The sequence below is a fragment of the Pristis pectinata genome, chromosome 7 (assembly GCF_009764475.1).
Source record: "Pristis pectinata isolate sPriPec2 chromosome 7, sPriPec2.1.pri, whole genome shotgun sequence".
Classification (NCBI taxonomy): Eukaryota; Metazoa; Chordata; class Chondrichthyes; order Rhinopristiformes; family Pristidae; genus Pristis; species Pristis pectinata.
The window spans coordinates 37,445,904-37,458,856 of NC_067411.1; positions in this window are offsets into that span (position 1 = coordinate 37,445,904).

A 12,953-nucleotide genomic window follows, 5' to 3' on the forward strand; every position below is an offset into this window, starting at 1 on the left:
CATCTGGGCCATGCCATCTTCCAGCTATTATCAGGCAGGAGGTACAGAAGCCTAAAGCCCCATACCACCAGGTTCAAGAACAGCTACTTTCCTTCAACCATTCAGTTCTTGAACCAACCAGCACAAACATAATCACTAGAGCTTAGCAACTCTATGACCACTTTGATCACTTTGCACTAAAATGAACTTGGTTTTGTTTTTGTTCTAATGGTATTCTTGTAATTGTGTTCTTTCTTGTAAAAATTGTGTATAGTTTATGTTTAATTAATATTTTCTTGTGAATGCCCCTTATATGATGCTATGTGCCTGTGATGCTGCTGCAAGTAAGTTTTTCGTTGCACCTGTGCATACATGTACTTGTGCAAATGACAATAAGTTCGACTTTAATTTTGAGGTAATGATTTGACTTTGTTATTAATTACACACTTTAACGCCTTGATGCTATGTATCACTGATGGTTCAATGATTTTGTAAATAATAAGGATCTGTGAAAGGTATCCAAAGGGTCTTACATATATGCTATTCCTGGCCCCTGTGAACTAGTGTAGCGGTTTGCGTAAGGCTATTATGGTGCCAGCGATCCAGGTTCAATTCCGGCCGCTGTAAGGAGTTTGTACGGTCTCCCCGTGACTGCGTGGGTTTACTCTGGGTGCTCCGGTTTCCTTCCACATTCTAAAGACGTACAGGTTAGGAAGTTGTGGGCATGCTATGTTGGCGCCGGAAGCGTGGCGACGCTTGCAAGCTGCCTCCAGAGCACTCTACACAAAAGGTGTATTTCACTGCATGTTTCGATGTACATGTGACTAATAAAGATATATTATCCTATCTTATCTTATCTTATCTTATCTTATCTTATCTTATCTTATCTTATCTTATCTTATCTTATCTCATCTCATCTTGTCTTATAGTGAAGCAGAATTAAGTGCCAAACTATTGGATTTTTTTTCATATAATGATTATCAATTGATTGTGTACACACAAGAACGCAATAAAAACAGGAGCAGGAAAAGACCACTCGACCCATTGAGCATGCCCCGCCATTCAATATGATGATGCTTGATCTTCCCCAGATAAAATCATGGAGTCAGACAGCGCAGAAACAGGCCCTTCGGCCCAACTGATCCACACCAACCAAGATCCCCATCTAAGCTAGTCCCATTTGCCCATGTTTGGCCCATATCACTCTAAACCTTTCCTATCCATGTACCTGTCCACAGTGCCTTTTAAGTGTCGTTAATGTACCTGCCTCAACCACTTCCTCTGGCAGTTCATTCTATATACTGACCATCCTCTGGGTGATCAAGTTGCCCCTCAGGTTCTTATTATATCTCTTCACTCTCACCCTAAACCTATGTCCTCTAGTTCTTGATTTCCTAACCCTGGTAAAAAGACTGTGTGCATTCACCCTATCTATGCCCCTCATGATTTTATACACCTTTATAATATCACCCCTCAGTCTCCCATGCCCCAATGAATAATGTCTAAACCTGCACAATCTCTCTCCATAACTTAGTCCCTCATGTCCTGGCAACACGCTCGTAAATCTCTGCACTCTTTCCAGCTCAACTGCTCCCCAGTAACAGAATGCCCCTGCCCTCAATACCAGACTGTTCAAAAATTTATCTACCACCGCTTTAAATATTTCTAATGATCCAGCTCCAACAACCTTCTGGGGTAGAAAATTCCAGAGGTTCTCTACCCTCTGCAAGAAGAAATTTTCCACGTACCTTGGTTTTAAATGGCAGGCCCCTTGTCATGAAACTATGTCCCTTCATTCAAAACTATCCCATTAGTGAAAACATCTTCACACCGACTCTGTCTTGCCCACTTAGATCTCATATGTTTCAATAAGATTACCCCTAGTTCTTCTAAACTCCAAAGAATACAGATTCAACTTAGCATCTAGCATCTCTTGATAGGACAATCCTTTCATTGTCAGAATTAGCCTGGTGAATCTTTTTTTTAAAGCCTCCAATGCTATGATATAGAACATAGAACGTAGAACACTACAGCACAGTACAGGACCTTCGGCCCACAATGTTGTGTCAACATTTTATCCTGCTCTAAAATCTATCTAGCCCTTCCCTCCCACCTAGCCCCCTATTTTTCTATCATTCACATGTCTATCTAAGAGTCTCTTAAATGTCCCTAATATTTCTGCCCCCACAACCCCTGCTGGCAGTGCGTTCCACACACCCACCACTCTCTATGTAAAAAACTTACCCCTGACATCCCCCTTATATCTTCCTGCTATCACCTTAAAATTATGTTCCCTCGTGTTAACCATTTTCGCCCTGGGAAAAAGACTGTCCACTCGATCTATGCCTCTTATCATCTTGTACACCTCTATCAAGTCACCTCTCATTCTCCTTCTCTCCAAAGACAAAAGCCCTAGCTCGCTCAGCCTATCCTCATAAGACATGGTCTCCAATCCAGGCAACATCCTGGCAAATGTCTTCTGCACCCTCTCTAAAGCTTCCACATCCTTCCTATAATGAGGTGACCAGAACTGAACACAATACTCCAAGTGTGGTCTAACCAGAGTTCTATCGAGCTGGCTCTTGAACTCAATCCCCCAACTAATGAAAGCCAACACTCCATACGCCTTCTTAACAACCCTATCGAGCTGCATGGCAACCTTGAGTGATCTATGGACATGGACCCCAAGATCCCTCTGTTCCTCCACAATGCTAAGAAGCCTGCCTTTAACCTTGTATTCTGCCTTCAAATTTGATCTCCTGAAGAGTATCACTTCACAATTATCTAGGTTGAACTCCATCTGCCACTTCTCAGTCCAGGTCTGCATTATATCAATATCCTGTTGTAATCTACAGCAACCTTATACACTATCCACAACACCACCAACCTTTCTATCATCAGCGAACTTACTAACCCATCCTTCCACATCCTCATCCAAGTCATTTATAAAAATCACAAAGAGCAGGGGTCCCAGAACAGCTTTCTTAGGTAATGTAATTACACAACACACTGAAATTAATCAATGTGTCACCCTAAAGGAGAACTAACAGTGATAAGATTAGGTGGCAAAGTCATGGCTGTGTAAGTTTATCTTCTAACTGAACTGCAAAGATAAGGTAGATTGAGTCTGTTCCTTGAAAGCCAATCTCAACCAAAGCCCAGATCTGGGCACCACTCCTCTTATCCTGGACTTGGAATGGGTTGGGGAGGAGGATGCACAACAGACATACAGGCCACCTCCAGGTAATGAATGGGTTCCATTTTTACAGATGTCCATAAGTCAATTTTGTCCATAAGTCAGAAAATGCACAGAAATTACTTGGTCTGGTAACCACACCTCCACAGTATTATAACGAATGGCATCAAATGCAATAAGACTGATAAAAAAAAGAGCAATTACTGTAAGCGGAGAGAGGGAGAGAAATCTAGTTCTGTTGTTCATAGGAACAAACTTATGTACGTATGTCAATCTTTTGAATTGAAAAAGGGGAGCTCGTTCATATGTAGAGGTGTCCATTAATCAGGTGTTCATAACCTGGGATGGCCTGTATCAGGGTTTAAATTAAGAAGAATCTTTGCAGTAAATCAGTTTGTATATTGGCCTTGGTTTTTGCTTCATTTTGTTTCATCTCTGGCCACAGGTGAGGTTCCGAAGGACTGGAGAGTGGCTAATGTGGTACCATTGTTTAAAAAGGGTAGCGAAAACAAACCAAGAAACTACGGGCTGGTGAGTCTGAGATCGCTGGTGGGTAAATTGCTGGAGAGAATTCTGAGGGACAAGATCTACCAGCATTTGGAGAGACAGGGTCTGATTCAGGTCAGTCAGCACAGCTTTGTGTGTGGGAAGTCGTGCCTTGGAGTCCTGCGAGGAGGTAACCAAGAGTGTTGATATTGTGGATATCAGTGGATATCCACAATATCAACAGTATTATCAACAATATAACAGTGGATATTGTCTATATGAACATTAGCAAGGCCTTTGACAAGGTCCCTCATGGCAGGCTAGTCTCGAAGGTTAGTTTGCATGGGATCCAGGAGCAGATAGTGGATTGGATTCATAAATGGCTCAGTGGTAGGAAGGTGATAGTCGTGGCCTGTGTCTAGTGGTGCACCAGTGCTGGGACCTTTGTTGTCAGTACTGGGACCTTTGTTGTTTGTAATTTATATAAATGATTTGGATGTGAATGTACAAGGCTTGGTTAGTAAGTTTGCAAATGATACTAAAATAGGTGGTATTGTAGAAGGGGGATCTTGATTAGCTAGGTATATATGCTGAGGATTGGCAAATGGCTTTCAAATGAAGTAAATGTGAGATATTGCATTTTGGGATGTCAAATCAGGGTAGGACTTATACAGGGAACGGTAGGGCCCTGGGGAATGTTATGGAACAGAGGGACCTAGGAGTGCAAGTGCAGAGTTCGCTGAAAGCAGCGTTGCAGGTAGATGGGGTGGTGAAGAAGGCATTTAGAATGCTGGCCAATCAGGGCATTGAGTATAGGAGTTGGGAAGTTATTTTGCAGTTACATAAGATGTTGATGAGGCTGCATTTGGAGTGTGGTGTACAGTTTTGGTCACCCTGTTCTAGGAATGATGTTATTAAACTAGAAAGAGTGCAGAAAAGATTTACCAGGATGTTACCTGGACCTGGGAGCCTGAGTTACAAGGAGAGGTTGTGTAGACTACAATTTTATTCCATGGAACGTGGGAGATTGAGGGGTGACCTTAGGAGGTATATAAGATAATGAGGGGTATCGACAGGGTGAAAGCACATAGAGTTTTTCCCAGGAAGGGGTACTAAAAATAAGAGGGCATAGGTTTAAGATCAGAGGCAAGAGATTTATAAAGGACTCTATGGCTTCATATATAATTAGAAATGGAGAGGGACCTCATTGAGACATTTAAAATGGTGGGGGAAATGGAAGGCAGCACAATAAAATTGGAGCTGAATAGTTTGTCTGAACTCAAGAAGAACTTTATAGAAACATAGAGTCATTCAGCACAGAAAGAGGCCCTTCAGCCCACCGTATCCATGCTGACCACCATCTAATACCTATCTATACTATTCCCATTTACCAGTACTTGGTCCATGCATTGGTGATTCAAGTGCTTATCTAGTTACTCCTCCACCACTCAGCTTACTAAGCTCTGGAACTCCCTTCCCAATGAGCAATGAATGCTGGATGCAAGCATAAGACTGAGCTCTGGGCTTTTAGTTGGGTCAAAGGCAAGAAAAGGGAATTGGTGCACAGATCAACCTGCATTCATTGTCTTGAGAGGCTGAATAGCCTTCCCCTGATTCTATCTTCCAACCTTCTATTGTGCAAACAAGTAGCTTGTGTATCTGCGTGTTAGGAAAAAATGTCAACAAAGATTCTGCTCCTAATCGTTTAGTGAACAGTGCGAGAAGTATGCATGAGTGGACACTGACTGAGGACACCATCAGGCTCATGTTCAGAATGGTTGCTAACAGCCAAGGGTATCCATTTACCAGAAGGAGGGTCACTAGCATCCTTAGGCAAAAATGGGTCAAAATTTTCAAATGATTTGTGTTTTAAAAATCAGTAGAACTTTTCAAAACATAGGAAGAATTAATGCACGTGAGGAGAAGATGTAGTGATGGTTAAGAGAGAGCCAAGCATTTTTAGCCATTTATTTGGAAACCTATTCACTGGTTTACAGTTGTCACCTTTTGGTCCGGGGCTCCATTGAAAAGAGTCATGAAGTCATAGAGAGATACCACATGGAAACAGACCCTTCAGCCCACCGAGTCAGTACTAACCATCAGCTGCCCATTGATCCTACATCAATCCCATTTTAGAGATTACTTGCAAATCTTGATGGAACCCAAAATTTGCCTGTTTCTTTTATTCACAGGACAATCACAGCATAGGACATGTGTACAAGTAAGTATTAGCGTGTGCACATGTATTCACTTCCAAGAAAATTGTTGGATCGTAAGCAGGAGTGTGAGTACTTTCCATTTCCTTGATCTTTATAGAGAGAGGAGAGCAAGAGAATGGTGGTATGGTGGTGACATTATTAAACCAGAATCTAGTGGCCTAGACCAGTATCTTAAGGCACAAACTTAAATCCCACCAAGGCAGCAGAAGAATTTAAATTCTAACTAAATTTGGAATGAAAAGCCTGCATCAGTGCCAATAGTTATAACCCTTTCTGGTTCACTAATTCCCTTTTTGGAGGAAAATATGATTTGCTTATTTGTATTCCAACGCCACCAAATTGATCAGCTCTTAACTATCCTCTGAAATGATCTAAGATAAGATGAGATTTCTTTATTAGTCACATGTACATCAAAACACACAGTGAAATACATCTTTCGCATAGAGTGTTCTGGGGGCAGCCCGCAAGTGTCGCCATGCTTCCGGCGTCAACATAGCATGCCCGCAACTTCCTAACCTGTACGTCTTTGGAATGTGCACCCGGAGTAAACCCATGAAGTCATGGGGAGAACATACAAACTACTTACAGACAGCGGCCGGAATTGAACCCCGGTCGCTGGCACTGTAATAACATTACGTTAACCGCTACACTACCATGCCTGCTCAAGGGGTATGAACAATAAATGCTGGCCTTGTGTGTGACATGTGAAGGAATTAAAAAAGGCTAATGTTCCTGAGGTCTCGTAGAATTTGCTGGAGGCATACTGCAAGGATTTACATTGAGCTACAACCTGGAAGACTTACTAATAACAAGAATGGCCAGCAGCAAATCCTGACAGCTTTATAATTAATTTCCACCAGCTAATAAGGATTACACTTTGGGAATCTAACAACACTGACATCAGTCTTGCATAATAAAGTCACTTAAATTCACTGAACCATCACCAAAGCTCAAAGTTGTTTCGTCACTCTGAGTCACTTTTAGTTATCTAGGCTGCACCTTCTGGGTGTGAATTTATTGAATATCTGATTGAGAAAGTGGGAATGATGAAAGAGGTAATTAAATATCCTCTGGTTAATCAGCAGACTTACTTCCAGTCCCAGTAACAATCCCCCATCTTATTCCTGAGAATTGTTAACCCTTAGTGCTCAACTTATTTGCAGTGAACTGTCCCAGGAGTAATGCAAAGAATAAAGGAAATATTAGAACTTACACAGCATTTCTCATGAGTTTTTTTGGGAGATCCTAAATCATTTCACAGCCAGTGAAATGCTTTTCAAACTGAAATCACTGTCGTGATGTGGGAAACCAAAGTGGACATACAAATGCAGAGCTGAGGGAGTGGTTCATTCTCAGAGGCACCACTTTTCAGTTGGAAGTTGTAACCAACAGAAAAGATAAGAGAGTACCAGTGTATATGGTGTATTTGGATTTTCAGAAGGCTTTTGATGAGAAGTCATATAACAGGTTAATAAACAATGTTAGAACACATGAGATTGGGGATAATAATATTGATGTGCGCTGAGGATTGGTTAATGCATTGAAAACAGAGGGTAAGAACAAATAGCTTTTTTTCACGTTGGGAGGTTGTGATAAGTGGAACTGAGGCCCCAGCAGTTCACAATTTATATCAGTGAATAGGATTAGGGGACCAAGTATAAGATATATAAGCTTACCAATGATATTAAGTAGGTTGCCAGTGTGAGTTGTGAAGAGGATGCAGAGAAACCTCAGATGAATGAAACCTCAGGCTTGGTAAATGGGCAATGACATGATAAAGTTAGAAAAATATGAACTCATCTCTTTGGTAGAAAAAGTAGAAAATGATTTTTTTTTAAATAATGGGAGGCTGAAAGGTGTTGACGAAAAGAGGTACCTTCAACATGAATTACTGCAAGCTAATGTGCAGGCATAGCAAGCAATTAGGAAGACAAATGGTATGTTGACCTTCACCACAAGAGATTTGAGTGCAAGAGTGAAGATGTCTTGTTCCCATTGGTGAAACCACATCTGGAATGATGTATACAGGAACACCTAATCTTCCACCTAAGGTTGGATATATTTGCAATGGAAGGAATGCAGCTAAGGTTTGCCAGAATGATTCCTCAGATGGGAAGTTTGCCCTTTGAGAAGTGATTAAGCAGATTGTACTCATAATCTCTAGAGTTTAGAAGAATGTGAGGTGACCTCACTGAGCCATTCTTACGGGACTTCACGGGATTGATGCAGGGATGATGTTTTCCCTGACAGGGCTTACAATCTCAAAATAAGCAGTTGGTCATTTAGGATGGAGAAGAGAAGAAACGTTTTCATCCAGGGGTTAGTGAATCTTTGGACTTCTTTGCCCAACATGACTCTGCATGCTGATCACTGAGTATATTCAATACGAAGACTGATAGATTCTGGAATATTAAGAAAATCAAGAGGTGTAAGGTTAGTTCGGGAAATTAGCACTGAGGCAGAAGGTTAGCTATAACCTTATTGAATGATAGAGCAGACTTAAGAGGCCAAATGGCCTACTCCTGTTCTTATTTCTTATGGGCTTTCAGATGAGATATTACATGAAGGCCTAAATGTGACATACCATCTGAAAGACGGCATTTTCGAGAGTGCTACCCTTCCCTGACATTTCTCTGCAGTATCAGCCTGAATTTTTGTGCTCAGGTCTTAAAAGTGGACTAGTACTCACAACTATCAAACTCTACAATGAGAGTCACAAATACCACACTAACACCACAATGAGTAAATCTGCAAGGAATCCAAATTAAAAAAGGATTCTTCTGATAGTTTAGTAAGCAGAGGCATACAAACCAAGGCCATCTCAGGTTCTGTCTTAACTATTTGTTAACCTTTTCTCAAAATGGAAATTCACAGCTCATTGATTTGAGCTTGTGTTGACATTAAACATCATTTCTAAGATGCAAATCAGCCATCCCCTTACAATTTAATAAAGTTGCCTCAAAGGCAAGTTGTACACACCAGAAAGTTAACAGACTGATATAGTTCCACCACTATCCCACTGCTAGAAGTAAAGCCTCAAGATGCAGAAAGCTGTCATTTACTTAATAGGTCCTGAAGATGTCTGGTTTATGAATGTCAGCAATATCCAATAGCGTCTGAACTTGACATTTTGACTCCTTTCCCAATGTCTGCAGAATAAATGCACGAGGGACAAAATGATCAAGTTACAATCCAACCATTACTGTGGAAAGCTTCCAAACGCATCAGCTGTTTATAATTATTTTTTCTGGTAGTTGAAACTAATGCATACTGATGTCACGAGAGAGGTATAATTACCTGCTGTGATGTGCAAAATTAGCCACATGATTCCAGAAAGCATATAATCACGTTGTATTGTGCAGTAGTGTTTCACTGCCTAGTATGTCACACAAGAGAATAATGGAGAGTCTGGGTTTGATTACATGGCAGAAATCTAATTGAGGAGTTCATCTGACCTAAAAACTTGTGACATCAGCAAAATAAAATTCTAAGATTAGCAATCAAATTTTATAGGATAGACCACACTGTAAAGATACAATCTATACTAACTCTATTTGAGTCAAATTAGTGAAAAGGGGGAATATATGGCCCTAGATTGTAAATAGTCCTCTGTCATTGTTTCTGGGTCAGAGGCTGGGTATACTGCAGTGAATGACTCACTTCCTGACTCTTCCATAAGATGCAAATCCAGTACTTGCCTGGATGAATGCAGCTCCAACAACAATTGCAAAGTTTGGTACCATGCAGGACCAAGTAACCTACTCAATTGCTGATTACTGGACAAGCTATACAGAGTAAATAAAAAAACAAAAAATGCTGTAAACACTCAACAAGTTGAAAACCCTTCACTTTAACTTGAAGCACTGTCTCCCTCTCAGTAGATGCTGCCTGATCCGCTGAGTATTTTCTGGTTGTATTTCGGATTTCCAGCATCTGTAGTATTTTTGATTTTCAAGGCCCAGAATTGCAATCCAGAGCACAGAATTCAAATTTAATTTCAGTGAATGATCCGAGGGGCGAACCAACAATTAGTTATGAAGACCACAAAACTTCGGATTGTAATAAAGAAATGAACCCATCCAGAAAGGAAGTCTGTCATCCTTATAAACTCTGGCCTATACATGACTCCAGATCCAGCTTGAACACTTAATTGCCGTCAACAACCCATGCAACTTAAGGGCAGCTCGGGAAGGGACTTGCCTCAGATGCCAAGATCCTGAAAAGTGAATCAGTTCAACATTCACTTACTTAATCACTGGAGTACTCCGGCGACAGCATACACTGTATAGAAAATGCACTGCAAGTACTTGCCAAACTCATGACCTGCTACCACTACGAAGGATCAGATTTGCAGATATATGGGAACACATGTTTCTCTATTGGTATTCTGACTTGGAGATCTGTCATTGTTCTTTCAGTGTTCAGGGGTCAAAATCCTGGAATTCTCTATTGTGTGCAGTTCTGGTCGCCCCATTACAGGAAGGATGTGAAGGCTTTGGAGAGATTTCAGAAGAGGTTTACCAGTATGCTGCCTGGATTAGAGGGCATGACCTATAAGGAGAGGTTGAACAAACTTGGGTTGTTTTCTCTGGAGCGCGAGAGGCTGAGGGGAAACCTCATAGAAGTTTATAAAATTATGAGAGGCATAGATAGGGTAGATATCAGAGCCTTTTCCCCAGGGTAGAATTGTTGAATACAAGAAGGCATAGCTTTAAGGTGAGGGGGGAAAGTTTTAAGGAGATGTGCAGGGCAAGTGTTTTACGCAGAGAGTGGTGGGTGCCTGGGACGGGCTGCCAGGGGTGGCAGTGGAAGCAGATACGATAGTGGCATTCAAAAGGCTTTTAGATAGGCACATGACTATGCAGGGAATAAAGGAATATGGGTCATGTGCAGGCAGAAGGGATTAGTTTAGTTTGGCATCATGTTCGGCACAGACATCATGGGCTGAAGTGCTTGTTCCTGTGCTGTGCTGTTCTATGTTCTGAACAGCATTGTCAATGTACCTTCACTAGAAAGGTTGCAGCTGTCGATGCAGGCAGCTCACCATCACCTGCTCAGGAGCATTTAGGAATGGACGATAAATCCTAGTACAGCAATACCACATCATGGAAATAAATCTAAAAAAATCCTGCAAGTGCATTAGCTTTATGTGACAGTTGTGCTTTATTTATGGACTATTTCTGCAATATACTGTGTCATTTCCTTGGCATTTGAAAACAACGGAATGTCACGTTGAATCTGAATGCTGAGTGCGGCAGTCTAATCAATGGCATCATTGATTAGATATGCTTGATGCATGTTGTTCATAAATCCTGTGAAAGTGTCTGCTGCACAATGGTCAGTTCTGTAATGAACAAATTGCACTGCATGATATTTGCTTGGAGTGATTCTTTTACTTTTCAATTATAAAGGAGGCTGCCACATCGGATGTGTGTTGATCGAATACAATTCCATCCAACCCCTTGTCTTCCGTACAAGTTGAGGGCAAAATAATTTCTCCATGAGCTCTTCAATTCAAATGGCCATCTTATTTCTGCACCATCAATTGGTGACATCCTTTTGGGCCAAAAGATGTGTCGTTGCTCGATTTCAGAAGGGCTTGCAGTATTTCAGCTAGTTTGGTTGTGCACACTTGATGTCCAGGTGTGTTGCTATGTACCAGGCAGCTAGGATCTCACAGCATGTTTCTTCAATGCTACTATCTGTCACTGTGCTGCCCAAAATTGTAGTTGAACCACACCTCAGCCTCATTTAGCTGCTCTGGTTCCACATCATTGAATACCATTCCTTAACAAAAAATTCAATTCAATTCCCTGAGCACCAATCTGTTTTTACTGGACCGTTTTATCCAAAACAATGGTTCGGCACACTCTTAACCTTCCTAAGATCTTGCTGAGAAAGCTATCATACTTTATTTCTGGAGACATTCATGAATATTGAGGTTTATCATGTCAAAACATTATTGAAAACCGCATCATTCTCTGGGGGAGGAGGCTAAATAGGGTGCTTCTTCTCCAGATACAAAGAGTTTCTTCTGAGTGAACTGAATTTACTGTATGACTCTATGTGATATGGGCCAAACACTGGTTAATGGGACTAGCTTGGATGGGCATCTTGGTTGACATGGATGAGTTGAGCTGAAGGGCCTGTTTCCATGCTGTATGACTCTGTAACTCAATGAATTATAGAATCATGCAGCACAGAAGCAGGCCTTTCGGCCCACCTCATCCATGCCAACTGTGTTGCCAATCTCTGCTAATCCCTCTATTCCTTTCCTATCCATGTACCTGCCCAACTGCCTTTTAAATATTATAATTGAATCTACCTCTACTATCACCACTACCATCAGTTATTTGATCTGGAGGTTGAATGGCAGTTTCCTCCATACCATTCCCTTTTGACATTACTAATATAGGTTCATGCAGAAACATCTTGCTGATTACCAGAGAACACTATCACATGGCATAGTTCATACTAGAACATTACAATCCTACCTGAGCCAATGGGTCTCAGCTATACTTGTCGGATGTGGGATCTGGTGTATGTTCTGATAAAACATACTTTACCGGGATGAATTAGGTTGAGCAATATACTCTGCCTACCTGGTTCAGTACTTCACTATGTATTACCATCAGTTCTTGATCAGTAGCCATACATCAGTAACAAAGCAAGTCTGTTGTCCTATTTTCCGCGTATGTGTTTGGTTGAGTTGGATTAGATATGAAAAAAATGATAATGCTTATGTTGGGTTTGGATTGTTGAGGTCCAGTTTTGTTTTATACCTGAGCAGATGTCTAATTCATATCAAGATTTTAGCTGCTGGAAGAGTCTTCAAATGAGAAAGTTAATATAGAAGACGACATACATATCTTCTTAACAGGAATCTGCCAATCCCTTGTTAGCTTTATTGTCTGTTATTTGCAAAATCTTATATCTGATTTTTAAGACAACAACAGGAGGCTGGGGAAAAAGTTTTTTTTCAAAAGGATACTTTATTCTTCTCGTCTTTCAAAGCAGTAAATTCCCAAGGTTTCATTACTGAAGCATTAGTGTAAGAAGAAGCAAGCAACCTT